General features: G+C 42.7%; 1 protein-coding gene across 2 annotated transcripts in view; it reads right to left on the bottom strand.

The window, feature by feature from the left end:
- gpr4 (G protein-coupled receptor 4) overlaps nt 1–14,120 on the bottom strand; it is a 40,412-nt gene extending 26,292 nt beyond the window's left edge. For both annotated transcript variants that reach the window (XM_046389896.1, XM_046389895.1), the window contains exon 1: nt 13,943–14,120. The gene's annotated coding sequence lies outside the window, so the exon portion shown is untranslated. The remainder of the gene's footprint in view (nt 1–13,942) is intronic.
- Between the last annotated feature and the right edge of the window lie 320 nt (nt 14,121–14,440).

Here is a 14,440-nt window from a genome sequence, read left to right as displayed (position 1 = left end):
GTCTTTTGTCTTTCAGAAATGCAGTTCCTTCTTCATCCTCAAAACTGTGCTGTCCTGTCCTCTCAGCTTTAAATGTACTCAGTACAGCCTTGTTTGTTTATACCAAAAAAAAAAGAAATTGTGGTGTGGCAGACAACATCCGCATGGCGTCTGCACACTACACAAACGTCTCACTTTACACATGTCAGTGCAGTGCATTGTGGGACAGCTCTGGGTATTCCAACCAAACCAGATGACTTCAGATGGCTTTTTTCCTCTTTGCGTTGAGGAGGACTCTGCACCAGCACCTTGTCTTCCTTCCTCCCCTACATATCAATTTAGCTTTAGTATTGTATGTGTTTAACCGTGATTGTCTTCATAAACCTCTGCCATTACATACCCCACAGTTATTGTGTTTACTTACAAAATATGCCTGGTGTTTAAGAAAGGATTACTGAGCCTTTCTATGTGTCTACAATATCTCCAGCCACGACCCCCAACGTTACCAGATCAAGAACTCATTGCTGTCATCTCCATGTTGCCTACAATGAAGGCTTAAAATGTCAAAACAAGCCCCAGTGGCTTTTGGCAAAGCTAACGGTGTAGCTACACAGACATTTCTAGGCTCATTTGTTATACCTTAAGCTCATGATGTATCCAGCTTTTTTAACAGTCTGAAACTGTGACCATCTGCTCCGCTAAGACATCGGCGTGAAGGAGATAAACAAATGAAGACAAGAGTGTAGCAGAGAGAAAGAAGCGAGTCAAAGAAAAATATAAAAACTGAACAGGAAAGACAGAAGCAGGCCAGGCCCGAGGCAGAGGCACAGAGGGAACGTCGAAGGCTGCAGGTAGTTAATCCTGGCTGTTCATTTCATGCTCTGGTTGCCGTGCAGCCGTCCATGTTTCAAAGCCCTCAACCTGACGCCCTGCAGGGAAAATTAATGACTTCAATAAAAGTGCCACATTTTCCTGTGACGTTTCCCGCATCGAGCTTTATTGGACAAATCTTAATTTGGCTCTGATCAGATCACCAGAGCTTGTTACTGTACGTCTGGAGAGAAATGAATGAGGCGCTTTGTGTGTGTGTGTGTGTGTGTGTGTGTGTGGCTGGATGACTGACTTCTTTCCTTTCTGCAGCAGCCCCTACACAGGACATGATGTATGATACTTGTGTCTTTCAGCTGAGCACCTGTGTTGTTGGAGTCCACCTGAAAAGACACTGGATGATTTTGTTTTTTGTCCAGAGGGTTCATTTTTGTCCGGCTGATCAAACTTTTTGGATTATTTTTTTTTGTCCCCTTTACCCCAATCCATTTGCTTGCACATTGACTCAATTTGAACCGCTGTGTTTTGTTTGAACTTCTTTGCCACAGCCGGAACAAAAGAGGATTGTTCCATTATTCCTAAACAGTTCATCTTCAACCACTAAACCCTGATCATATATTGTTATGGGTGTCTGTGTTGTATTGTGGATCCAGTGGTTTGTGTGGGGTTGGCACACTCCTCACTGTAATTGTCATTTCGAAAACAGCTGGATATTTATTCCCACCACTAGGACACAACTGGTTTGTAAAACTCAACAGATAAAATGAACTCAGGTTGCAGTCACAGGTCACTTCTGACAGTCATTTAAATCTCTGCTGTTTCATTTTATAGCCCAAATCACTTCCTGATTCTGCCTGATGGAAGCTAAAAATCCTGATCTGTCACAGTTTTTGCACCCCGAAACAGCCCAGTCCTTGTTTCTGATGTTTCTGTCTGATGTTTCTGATCATATTCACTTTCTCTTCTTACTACACTATTCTTGCAGGGTAAAACCATCCCTTCATTTCTGTCTTGCTTGTGCAGTGTATGCCAAGTTCATATGCAGAGTCCTCGTCTGCTTGCTGCACCTCAGACAAATGATATTCCAGTGGAGGTTTGGATGTGGAGGTGTCAGCAGTTTTAATGACAGGCTGCAGAAAACCTCCCCTCATTTCTGAGGTGCTGCCTGCCAGAATAATCCCACTGGAGCTCTGTGTTTTTGTGTGTGTCAGAGGAGAGCCACGGGGAGGGAGTATGCATACGACTGTGACTGGATTTCTGTCAGTGCGAGGGTACGTGTGGGTGTGTAGATGAGTGTGTGAGACTGTGTGTTGACAGGTGGGACTTAATGAGAATGGCCACCCAACAATATGCACACACACACACACACAGCTACACACAAAACCTAAACAGTAGAGGCCAAACCCGATCTACCAAAACAACAATGACAGTTTTATCAGAAAACAAAACAAGTATACATATGACACAAAGATGACTCAACCCATCAGGGGTGACTAATGCAGGATGTGATGTGTTATGCATTTATTTGAAATAACTCGGTATGGTTAGCATGGGAGGAACCTAAAATTACACATAAGCACAAAAGATAAACAGCAATTTAAAACTTAAATGAGACATTCAGTCCGGTTTAAAGTTGTATGTTTGAAAGTGTTAAGACCGGACCAGTTGGTGTGTGTGTGTGTGTGTGTGTGTGTGTGTGTGTGTGTGTGTCACTTTTATCATTTAGTACAAAAAAGCAGTATAAAAGAGATGTGTAGTGATGTGAATGCTAAAAAAATAGTTTTAATCATTCATTTCATTTATCTATTCAGTTTTAATCATTCTAAGTGAGGAATATGTTTTCAGACCTACAGAGTGAGGACATTATTGAACGTGAGGACATTTTGTCTGGCCTTCCGGTCTTGATTTGATTCTGGATTTACAGTCAGAATTTAGAGTTTAGTCACATTAGAGTTTGAGTTTGGTTTTATCCCAGTGAGGGTCTGCATTACTTTTCACGAACAAACGTGTGTGTATGAGTATGTGTTTGCCAGCACTGGTCTGCTGCCAGGATACGGCTGCTTCCTGTACCACTTCCTGTTTTGTCTGTTCTCATCTGATTGGTCGTTTCTATTCTGGTTAATGGTGTTGAGTGACTTGAGGTCACAGAGGGTAGAAGTCTTATAAAATCTTTTTCCTCTTTGATCTCCAGCTGAAGTAGGTTGCAAAGATCAGACATAAATCAAGTAACCCACTGGCTGACACTCACACATGTAGATAAAAGTATATTTAGATATGTATTTATGCTCGAAATAGAAAGAATATCAAGAGTAGTGTTATGCAGCGGTTTGATGCTGAAAGGAAAATTTCAGGTAAATGAAATGGACAAACACTTTTGGGTAATTGAAATGAGGTTAACAACTGCCAGAACTGAAATCTGAACAAAATCATAGCAAATCTGCCAGCTGCCATCACAGACAACAGAAGTTACAGCAAATCAAAACTGACTCTATGGTGGCACATTCATGCACAACATGGAGTTTAGAGAACACTTTAAGATGGGATAACAACTGAAGCACAGTATGCACTTTTTAATCACGGTAACCTTTTCCCTATTGACGCTTTCTACTTAACTTATGTCACCACCTACTCGTCTGCCTATGACATTAGGACCACACTTCTTCTACTGGAGGGTGAAAAGTGCCAAGCAATATGGGCAATTCAGTGGAGACTGAGAGCTAAGGGCTTACTGTGTGTTCACTACTCTGTGACTGAAAATTTGATAATATGCATCACTAAAGCACAACTTATTAACAGACGTGAAAATGGCCTTGAAGCTGTGATCCTTAGGATTTGAGTCCTGCTTGATGTGTCAGCACATGTGGTTGCGTTGGTAACAGCCAGTGTGCCGCTACACTTCAATGCAACAGAAGAGCACCTGGTGTGTCTATACAACTGAGTAGTCTTGATGCTTTAATAAAAAAATCAGTCATTAATAATTAATAACAATATTAATAATTTCATGCTTCTCTCAGCACAAGCGGTTTTCCACACAACAGCAGGATAATGTAAAGTTGGCAAAGTTGCTGAGCAGCTGGAGACGTGCAGGCTGTGGCCTGAAACTCCTCATGTGACTACAGTAAGGCTGCTCCTTCTTCATGTCAGAAGTTCAGACACTGTGAAATGACACTTGCTAATCCTTTTTGTCATATTTGCCAACTGAAAATAGTGCAGAGACAATACATTTAATGTTTCACCTCTCATTCTGAAAATGATGCCAGCAACACGTTTCAAACCAGCTGGGACAGGAGCGACACAAGTTGTGGACGGCTCGAAAAACAAAAGTTTAGAACATGATACGGTTCACCACATACTTCCTGTCTGCATTCACAGCAGTCTGGCAGTGCAACAACATAATAAATCCACAAAACCAACAGCAAACAAAATTTCCTTTTGTCATGACTCCTCCAAATGTCCATCATCATAACTGCTCACTAAAATATCATTCAAAGTTTGTGTTGAGTGAGTTTTTTGTCTCTTGGGGCCTTTAAATCTGTTAAACCTTAAGGGATTATACCAAAAATAATCAAACTTTCTTTACTTCACTTGTGGAAAAATTATCCTTTTGGTCCAACAACAGCACATTGCGGGATAAAGTACAAATTAGGGAAGGTCATTTTATTTTTACATGAAGGAGTCGTATCAGATGTGAGTGTTTGCGTCAGTCTTCAGTCGTACCAATTTACTCAGAGCAAGTATGAGCGGCTGCAGAACAAGACAAATCATCAGGAGTTAAAAGGTAATAAAATGAGGCTCTCAGCAGCTGCGGTGTTGGTGACGACAAAATTAGAGCCGAAACTTTGAGCAGTTAGCGGTTTGATCATTAAGGTTTCAATTATCTTCAATACTTCATGAGTAAAACAGTCAATACAAAGAGACTAATGGTGAAAGAGGGATGTTTTCTCCCCTCCACACTTAAAATCTCCTCTCGTCATCACACTGTCCATTTCAGATTTCATCCAGAATCAGTTAAACTATTAAATATAAAGCTGGCACCAAAATACCTATGCTAACAGTACAACGAAACGAGTCAGTCACTATAATAAATCCATGTAATGCACTCAATAAAACTCTTCACGGTCTGCAGATTTGCGAGACATCGGATTTATTGGGGGTGTGGGGGGTCCACATCAACCACTCGCAAAATTCAGTGGCAATAGTAAGAGTTTCAACCTGCAGAGGGCAGTCGCCGTGCATATTTACAACATACAAACACATCCAAACACTTCACACTGGGTCTGAATCGATCAGTAACTCTACTAAACATCTACTTAAATTGATTTTCAGCAGAAAAAAGTGGCTTGGAGGTTTAGCTGCTCTTCTTCAGCAAGCCTTTAAGTAAACATAGCAGCTTAAATAATAAAACTCTTTGCTCTCATGTTATACTAGGAAAAATAGTAAATACTATACGTGTCATACTAAGAAAAACATTTTTTGCAGTATTGGTACTGACCAATAAAAAAAATAAATTAAAAAATCAGTACTGACCAATAGTGCAGATACGCACTATTGGTCAGTACAACCACAAAGTAAATCTGTGCTCAGGCAGACAAAAGTACTGCATGAAAAACCTCTGCCCCCATCACTAATTTCAATGGGGTGTTGAAGCAGCGGGCGCCAGCAAAACAGATGAACCAGGCTCTGCTGAGAGTGTTTTGTCTTTGGATTCAGAGGAGAAGTGGAGGAGGGGAAAAGTGAGAGAACGAGACTGAAATGGAAAGACCGGCTCTTTGACTGCAAAAGACCAAAGTCGGTATTTGACAGTACACAGCCTCAGCACAGCCATCATGGACCAACCAGATTAATGACGAAGAGAATGAAAAGTACAGCTGAGCTACCAATTCTGCAAAAACTCAAAGGAAACTTCAAGACTTTTTAAACACAAACGGCAGAGGATCGAGAGAGGGAGCAACTTAGGTTAACACCGATCAAGGGAAAGTAAAGACAAGAAGGGTGAAGAGATGAAATGAAGAGATAAGAGAAGTGGAACGTGGCAGAAAGAGATGGAAAAAAGGCAGGGCAAAATGGACAGAAAGAGAGAAGGAGATGGTAATTTTAGATCCAGGCAAAAAGATATATATATATAAAGAGAGAGAGAGAGAGGGAACATGAAAGAGAAGAAGAGAAAAGAGAAAAAGGCCGAGTGACACAACAGAGAAGAGAAAGAATAAAAAGAGAAGACAAAATCATTGATCTGAAGTGGGAAAAGGATAGAAAAAGCAAAGAGAGAAGAAGAGGAAAGTGGATGGAGAGATAGAGGTTAATGGGAAAGAAAGAAGGAAGACAAACAGAGAAAGAGTGAGATGGTTATCGACCACCTGAAATTGCTTTAATGCTGGCCACAGGTGCTGCTGTGTGTGTGTGTGTGTGTGTGTGTGTGTGTGTCTAACAGGGCTAACAGTGTTTACAGGCAGACAGCAGTGACCTCATCACGCCCTGGGTGCATTTAGATGTGGCGTCAGACTATCAACAGTCTCTCACACACACACACACACACAGAGAGAGAGAGAGAGAGAGAGAGAGAGTCTAACACACACATCTGATCTCTGGCTCTTCCTTTTTCCCACTCTCTCTTTTGTTTAAATCTCCCTCTCGGCCTGCAGGCCATCAGCCGTATCATTTCATCGATACACAGAGATGTGCTCCTCTGAATTACATTACGGAGACTCGCACTGCAATGTTCTAGGAAGGCCTTCAGAGTTTAATGATACCAGGATCCCTTTTTCCATTTGAAGAAATGCACCAACAAAATGTGGTCCATTTCGCACTTGTGACAACAACGTGTGGTTGCAGTTTGCTTTACAGAACGTCCACACTAAGCAGGGATTCAGAATGAAAACAGATCCCCGTGTTAAAACAGCCGCTTCAGGGAGGCGTGCTGTCTACAGTGGCGGTGAGAGAAAGAAATCTGGAGCAGGAAGTCCAGTTGGCGTAACAGATGAATGCATTTAAAGGTGTCCTTTTTCATGAAGGACTAAAGACTTCTCGGCCCGTCGGTGAGAGACATCACTCAGTGACTGGCTCTTCAGCTAAGCGTGTGAGTAAACGAGAAGAGAAAGACGAAGAGGTGAGCGAGGGTGGTTTGAATATCAGCAGTCCTTCCCTTTTGATTGATGAATAAAGACTACTGCCACCTGCTGGTGTGGAGAGTTGCTGCGACAGTCGGCCTTGGTCGCCCCTACTTCTTGCTGCGTCTGGGGCTTCAGCAGGTTTTTCTCTCAGCTGAGCTTTTTAGAAATGGTCTTCAGGGTGCATAAATCTTAAAACACTGGCTAACAAGGACAAAGAAAGCCAACAGCCTGAGCAGCTACAATCAATCGGCGTCTGTTTGTGTCCACTTCCCATTGACTTTGTAGGTACCGGCTCCGCGTCTAAACCTAAAAACTCTGAAAACACCTTCTGAGAAAATCTATGACTTTGTGAATCAGTTGAAGTTTTACATTATACGACAGTCCCCTCTTAAGTGAATGCATTTTTAGGTCTTAGCTTTCAGGCTGATCACCCAATGTGCACCACTGACAGATTGGTGTTGTAAAGTGCAGCGCTTTGAGATCCCATGAAATGAGCAGTTGCGCTTCCTGGAAAACAGTTACGTGCTGTTTTTGGAAAACACTACATCTTTAGCTGTGACCTCATGCTGGGTGTAACTGAAAGGTAGGCTGAAACCAGAAAAGTCAGGATACGTTTTTCAACACTTGGGTTAAAATTAAATAACATCATGGAAAACAAGCTGCTACACCTGCTGACTGGTTTCATCGAGATTTGGTCCTCTAGTTCCTCGGTCTCCAGTTGGATGCAGGTCTTGTGACAGGACTGAGTTTTTAACATTATTAAGTGATAATCCCATCCTTTGAGTTACTGAAAGGACATTTTCAGTGCTGAGCTTCAGTGTTCAGTCATTTATGTAAAGTTTGATATCACTCATGGAAAACAGGGGCTATTCAAATTTTACCAGGACTTTAAGCTTTGCCACGTTTAAATCTTGAGGTATCAGCTTAAAGAGAACAGCAATGAAAGAACAAAGAACTTTTCATCCAACCATCACAGTGGGATATGTTAATTAAAAATATGCCTTAATGAGTTTTTGCTTTAATTTTTGAAATGGTAAAACCGACTGACAGACACAGCTTGACACTCACCGCCATTAATTCTGCTTTCAGACCAGACAGTCTAATGATGTTAATAAAACACTTTACTCTTGACCCTTAACAGGAATGAATTAGATGCAGCTGATTATTTTCTTATCATGAGTTAGTTAATGAAGTGACGCAGCAGTAAAATGTCACCTCATTGATGTCAGGCCAGTTAACTATTAACGTCTCTCTGAAGGACACAGCAGACGGAAAGCAGACGTACAAACACAGCAGAGTCTCAAAGTCAAACGAACGAGTCCGTGGCTGAATTCTGAAGTGCTGTGCGGAAACTGATTTTCAAGAAAAGAAATAATTGTCCTATCGCCATGACGACAAACAAAGCAGAGATTGGCTTGAGACACTGTTGCTGATGCAAATGAGGGAAAACAAAAGCCGAGTCGCCCACGATGAAACGCCGCTCTGCTCAGAGACCCCCCAATTAAACGTGTAGCTACACTTACCACTGGACTGTTCTGGATGTGTGTGTGTGTGTGTGTGTGTGTGAATCGAACCGCTGTCACCTTCACTCGCTGATGAGTCATCCCTCTAATTAAGAGGCCAGAATCTTGACACCTCTCAGCATCTCGGCAACAATTATCCAATTAGGTGAGCCGTGAGCCTGCAGGATGAGGTTTCTCACTCTGAGCTGGACAGAAAGAATCTGCTTGACCATCCATCACTCCAATGTGTGTGTGTGTTCAGTTATAGGTGTGTTTACCCGATGGTCAAGTTGCCAATTAAGCACTGATAGCTCCTCTGTCAGGTTACTTATGTTAACACCATGCTAACACTTTAGCACAGTACAGTAGATTGTGCCTACTTTGTCTGATTTGTTGGTAACGTGTCAACCAAATTTCTCACAGGGGTTATGAAGTGAAGAGCTCTCTTGTATGTCAGTGTTCCTGAATTAAAATTCCAATAATGAATATTTATTAGGGCTGTGACAGATGACTTACCACGGTTTGGAACGCATGTGTACCGCGGATTGGCTGTGTTTTATTCCGGAAGGCGATGATTGGTTCATCCTTTTTAAAACAAGCCGGTCGTACTTAATTAATTGCACTTTATTTTTCAGATGGGCATCCATCTTGAGTTCCAAGATTTCATTAGTGTTTTGTTTTTCTAAATACTCAATGGGAAAATGCTTTGAAGTGTTATGTTTATATATTTTTTGAAGTGTTTTGTATATGTTTTAATTCATATATGTTTTGAATTGTTCCAAAAATAAATTGAAAGCTTTTTTTGTTATTCTGGTCTGTTTATTTCCTTTTCGTTGATCCGAAAAATGATCCGAACCGTGGCTGTAAAACCATGACACGATCCGAACCGTGAATTTTGTGATCCGTTACACCCCTAATATTTATGGTATTTATTTAAAAACATTCAAAAAAGACACTTAATGTTTCTCTGTGTCTACTGGCTGTGTTGGACTATTGTGTTGTGGACACATCATTAACTTCATGAGCCTTTCATATACTGAGGTTTGTTCTTAATAAGTTTGTTTTGGAGTATTTTCTTTCACCTTGTGGTCAATAATTACCGAATTCAGGTCCCAGACTGAATCGGCTGAGTCAATGACAACTTCTGCGTCCTGAGGACTGAGGGAGCAGAAGTCTTTTTCCTGGTCTGTGTGTCCCACCACGCTGTCATTGCTGTATTGAAGCAGTTTGATCAACATGAGCAGCGAGGTGAAAAAAAGCCACAAACAAAATCTTTCCTTTATTCTCAGAAAACAAACTGCAGCAGGAAACAAACAACTTCCTCACGTGTCGCGTCGGGGCTACGCTAGAAAACCACCGTCCAGTTGCAGCAATGTGTGTAAATGATGTGCTCCAAACTACACCCACGTGGTGCTGCAGCTTCATGAGAGGCCAGAGCGCCGGCTGCTTTGAATCTGTATGAGTGAGACTGCAACTGCTGCCGCTGCTACTGAGATCTACTGACGCTCTGTCACATATGATGAAGCATGTTTGACCCCGAGTAGGCACAAAATGATGTAGGAATTATCTGCCACTGACACTGGCACACAAAGCAGTTCATTTTGGTGAAAAAAAACAACAACAATAACTTCCAAACTGCACCTAGTGGGAGTCTCAAAGGTTCACAACATGTCATAAATGACCAGAATCTGTGGTTGGGCTTTAAATTGTGGTGTTCTGTTGTGTGAAGTTAAGTTTCAGTATAATGTGATAATGTGGCACGGTGGGTGTCGATCCTCTAGTCGAGCTAGCTGTTAGCATCGTTCTGCCTCTTAATCACAGTGATTACTTAACCACAGAGGCTCTTAAGTGCTGCTTATCAGAACTCCTCTGGAGAGCAATTACACCATCACTGCTCTCTCTTTCACATTCGCCGTCCTCTGAAGCTGCTTTTTTTATCCCCCCGTCCCCTCCTCCATCCATCGTCCTTCTCTCGTCTCTAGCCAGTCTCCTGCCGCCCTCCTCTCCTCTCATCCTCTTCCTCTCCTTTCTCCTGTGCTCTCTTGTGCTCAGCTCTCCTTTTAAACCGCCCTATATAAACAGTCGGCGTCTCATCCTCTCTTCTCTTTCTTGTTGCCCTATTTTCTTTTTTTTTTCCTTGTCTCAGTTCCTGTCATCCAATTTCCTTTGCTAATCTGAATTTTGTAATGCATCTGCTGATATATTTCACAGGAAAACTGAAAACTTGGACCTGCTGGTGATGCTGATCACCAAAGACGCTAGGATTCATCCTCTGAACATAATGAAGATAATTACCAAATTTGCTGGCCAGCGGTTATTGATGTATCTCAGTCTAGACCAGCACCGCCGTCCCTAGAGGCAGGCGGCTAAAAAATAAAGTATTAATCATTGAAAAACCAAGAGAAAAGATGGGTTGTTGCTTAAAAGTTCTGTTTGGCGCATCTCTCTGACTCAGAGAGGGCGGACAGAGTGATCTATCTGGGTCGAGGCTTGAGAAGGAAGAGGAGTGGTAGGTAAGTAAAGCTGGGGCTCTTAGCTGACCACAGTCATCCTCCTGCCTTCAAGGTCAGAGCTAAAACAGCACAGATTATCTTTCCTCAGAGGTCAGAAATAGTTCAATGGATGGAGGAGGTGGGGCAGGGGGGAGGAAGTGGAGGGGGTGGCTTACATATTGTAAATGATGCAATGAAAGGGAGGATAAAAACCAGAAATAAACTTGGTGCTGCATGTAAAACAACAATAAATATACATTCATTGTTGTTTTACATGTTTTGGGTTGAAAGCAAGTGGAAAACAGACAGACAGAAGTGCAGAAAGAAGAAGAAGAAGTGAAGAAAAGAAGATTCAACTGATTTTAATATTACAACTGCTGGAGTTGAAAGCAGGAATTCTGTAGGAGGAACAGAGGATTCGTTGTGCTGACTGTTGACTAAAAAGACCATTAACGTCTGTTGAAACATCTCCCTGCAGCTCAGTGAAGCACGATGCTTTCACGGAGATCACAGTCTCTCTGTCTCCGCCGCTGCCTGAGGAGGCTCATCTGACCGACTGTTTAACGACATTATTGCACACTTACTTATGGGCTATAAGGGCAAGGAGATGAGATTTTCACAGTACAGTAACCACCTAGAAAATATCACAGTGTCAAGATAAACTGGTGGCATTTAAGACTGTAGATAAGCAAATGTATGTGGTGTGAACGCCATCCATTTCACGTCACTGTATTCAGCCGTAATTTTATTTGCGTGAGCGTCAAAACAGCAGGTTCATCAAGGCTTGTTTAGCCTGGCTTGGCCAGATTAATTCACAGCCGCTTATTAAGCTGAAACCTCTCAGCTCATTTTCGATTTCCGAGAGTCGTTACCAGAAGGTGCAGGCCACAATGCCTCTGGACAAAATTAGATAGAGCTACAAGCAGAGGAATGAAATGTGACCTACAACCAATCAGAGTGTGACATAGCCCAGAGTGACGTCACTCAAGTTGTCGTGGTGCTTAGTCTTTTTTCAAGCAGGGAAAAACGTTCTCAAATCCTAGCCGACCGGGACCCTCAAATGTGTTTCTGAAAACAGGCGAGAAAAAAAGTTTCAGGGTTTCATGAGCCCTGATGAATGCAGCCAATCAGAGCAGTGAAACATGTGACGCTCTGCTGTCAGTCATCATATCAAACCTGCCCGTCATCAGTTAGACGCATGTCTTTGGCCTGTCACAAAGCAGGACGGAGTGAAATCTGTCTGAATGGGACGGTGGCCAGACATACAGTATCCACCACATCAGATGAAACATGAGCTCTCAGATTCATCTGGTTCCCAGGACAGAAATTGTCTAATCATAATAAAAACTGAATGTTGTTCCTGTGTCTTTTCAACATTTGTCTCTGGAGAAACAAGCAGCTGCCATTCATTTTGCTGCAGCATCAAAATTAGCTTCCTGAGGGCAAAATAATCTGTGACATTTGACATGAATCTATAATTCAATTTGGTCAGACTCCACTCGCCCTCCTTGTGTGCTTTCATATCTGTGCAGCCTTTTTGTTTGCTCGTGTTTCCTCCTCACATTCACGTTAACATCCTGAAGATACCCGCCAGGAAATAATCCTTCAAATCCTTCGTAAACTTTGCTCTCACATTCATATCTTTTAATTCAGAGCATCTGTGCCAGCCCAGTGACCCGTGAATGTAGACTGAAGGTGAACAATGGCAGTTGCTCAACTTAACACTGACCACTGAGCTTTGTTTATCATCTGTTTTGACAAAAAGCACCAACATGCAACTGCATGTTGCAACTGCACAGCTAAAGAAAAAATCTGAACAAGCACCAAATTCTGATGAGCTAATTCCTCAGCCCAAGTCCAATCTGTTCTCCAACTTTCAATCATGTCTGTCTGCTTTTGTAAAATACTGACAGGCAGACTGAAGCTGAGCCCTCCCTTCATACTTCACCGGCGAAGGTAAAGCTCAAAGGTGCACAGACGGAGGAAGGCAGTAATTCAGCAAGTAGTCACCTTTAACTTAAATACAGATTCAATGCAGAACCCTTCCACACGTCAAACTACGTTCTTAAGCTGGTTCTGCTCCACAGCTCATCGAAAAGAACAATTTAATGGCGTCTGCACCAGGTGAGATACAGCTGGACAGGGTCAGTGACACAAGTGGCTCATTTAGTCGTTAGGTCTCATGATTCATTAATCATCTGCAGTCAGCTCCCCAGGAGCTGTGGCAGAGACAAGACTACCTACTGTACTGTAACGTCAACGCTTCCAGCTCATCCCGCTTCCCATCTACTAATGCAATTTGACTCGGTTTTGCAAGAAGTTAATGGGAGCAAAAACCAGGCTGCTGCGTGAGGACTGGAAGTGATGTCAGATGGAGCATACAAACTGAGTTCAAAGTCAGGGGAAAGAGCAGAGTAGACGTTTCTGCCTGTCTTTGATGTCTTAAAACCCCTCTGACAGTTTATTATGTACAGTAAGAACATAATGTTCACTCAGTGTGGAGTGTTTAATCCAGACCATAAACACTGAAGCAATGTGTGACTGAATGCTGTGGGATGAGAATACGCTGACATACTGACCTAATGAGCCAAAGTGCCGGGAATAATCCGAATAATCACTGGAAACCTACACAGAACGTGGAAACAGATTTATGGACTACACATGCATTCGGGTATTTTATGGACTGCCTTTTATTAAACAGTAAGTTTATGGTTTAGAAGCTGACATGGTAGCCTAGTTTCTCAGTGGTGTACAACATTAAAACCGAAGCCCAAATATGTCTAAGCGACCACAATTCAGCTGTCAAACTATTTATATCATTTAAACACACTTTACTCTTGTGAAGGTCGTTTTTTGTTGGGTTTTTCTTTTCACATAAAGTAAATCAACTGGAACAAAACCGCTGTGTAGTAAGAAACGCCTGAGCTCACAGCCTTCTGTGGCAGGTGGCAGCCTGACTTTCACTTCTTCCTCTCCGTGAAAAGAAACGAGTGAAGACACAGCCGAACAAAAGGCACAACACTGTACTCACACTCAGCGGCCCGGATTCCTGCTGTCTCCTCCGCAAACACCGCGCGTATCCATCCGGAGAAAAAGTCACTAAATCTCATTCAGCCTCCGCCACAAAACGCGCGCTGGCTGACGGCGGAGACACTCGCCAACTTTACACTGTCTGCAGAGCGCACAGCAGTGAGAGGAGAGCGTCAAGAGCCGGCAGAGAGAGGGAGGGAGGGGGAGAGGGAGGGGGGAGAGAGGGAGAGGGAGGGGGAGAGGGAGAGGGAGGGGGAGTGGGAGGGGGGAGAGAGGGAGAGGGAGGGGCGGGGAGGGGGCGTCATCTTGTCATGCAGCATTCACTCTCTCCGCACGAACATAAATTGAGACCTACGAATGGTCGGTTGTTGTTATTGTTTTGTTGCATGTATTCGGATGTGGGAGGTGAGAAAAATACAATAAAACATACCTGCTCGATATTATTGATTAATTATTGCACTGTGCTGGCTTATCAAGTCTTATCACTCTGTGTTTCTCT

Source organism: Scatophagus argus, chromosome 5 (assembly GCF_020382885.2).
Source record: "Scatophagus argus isolate fScaArg1 chromosome 5, fScaArg1.pri, whole genome shotgun sequence".
Taxonomy (NCBI): Eukaryota; Metazoa; Chordata; class Actinopteri; family Scatophagidae; genus Scatophagus; species Scatophagus argus.
The sequence above is the reverse complement of the archived record's forward strand: the minus strand, read 5'-3'. Positions and strand labels throughout refer to the sequence as shown.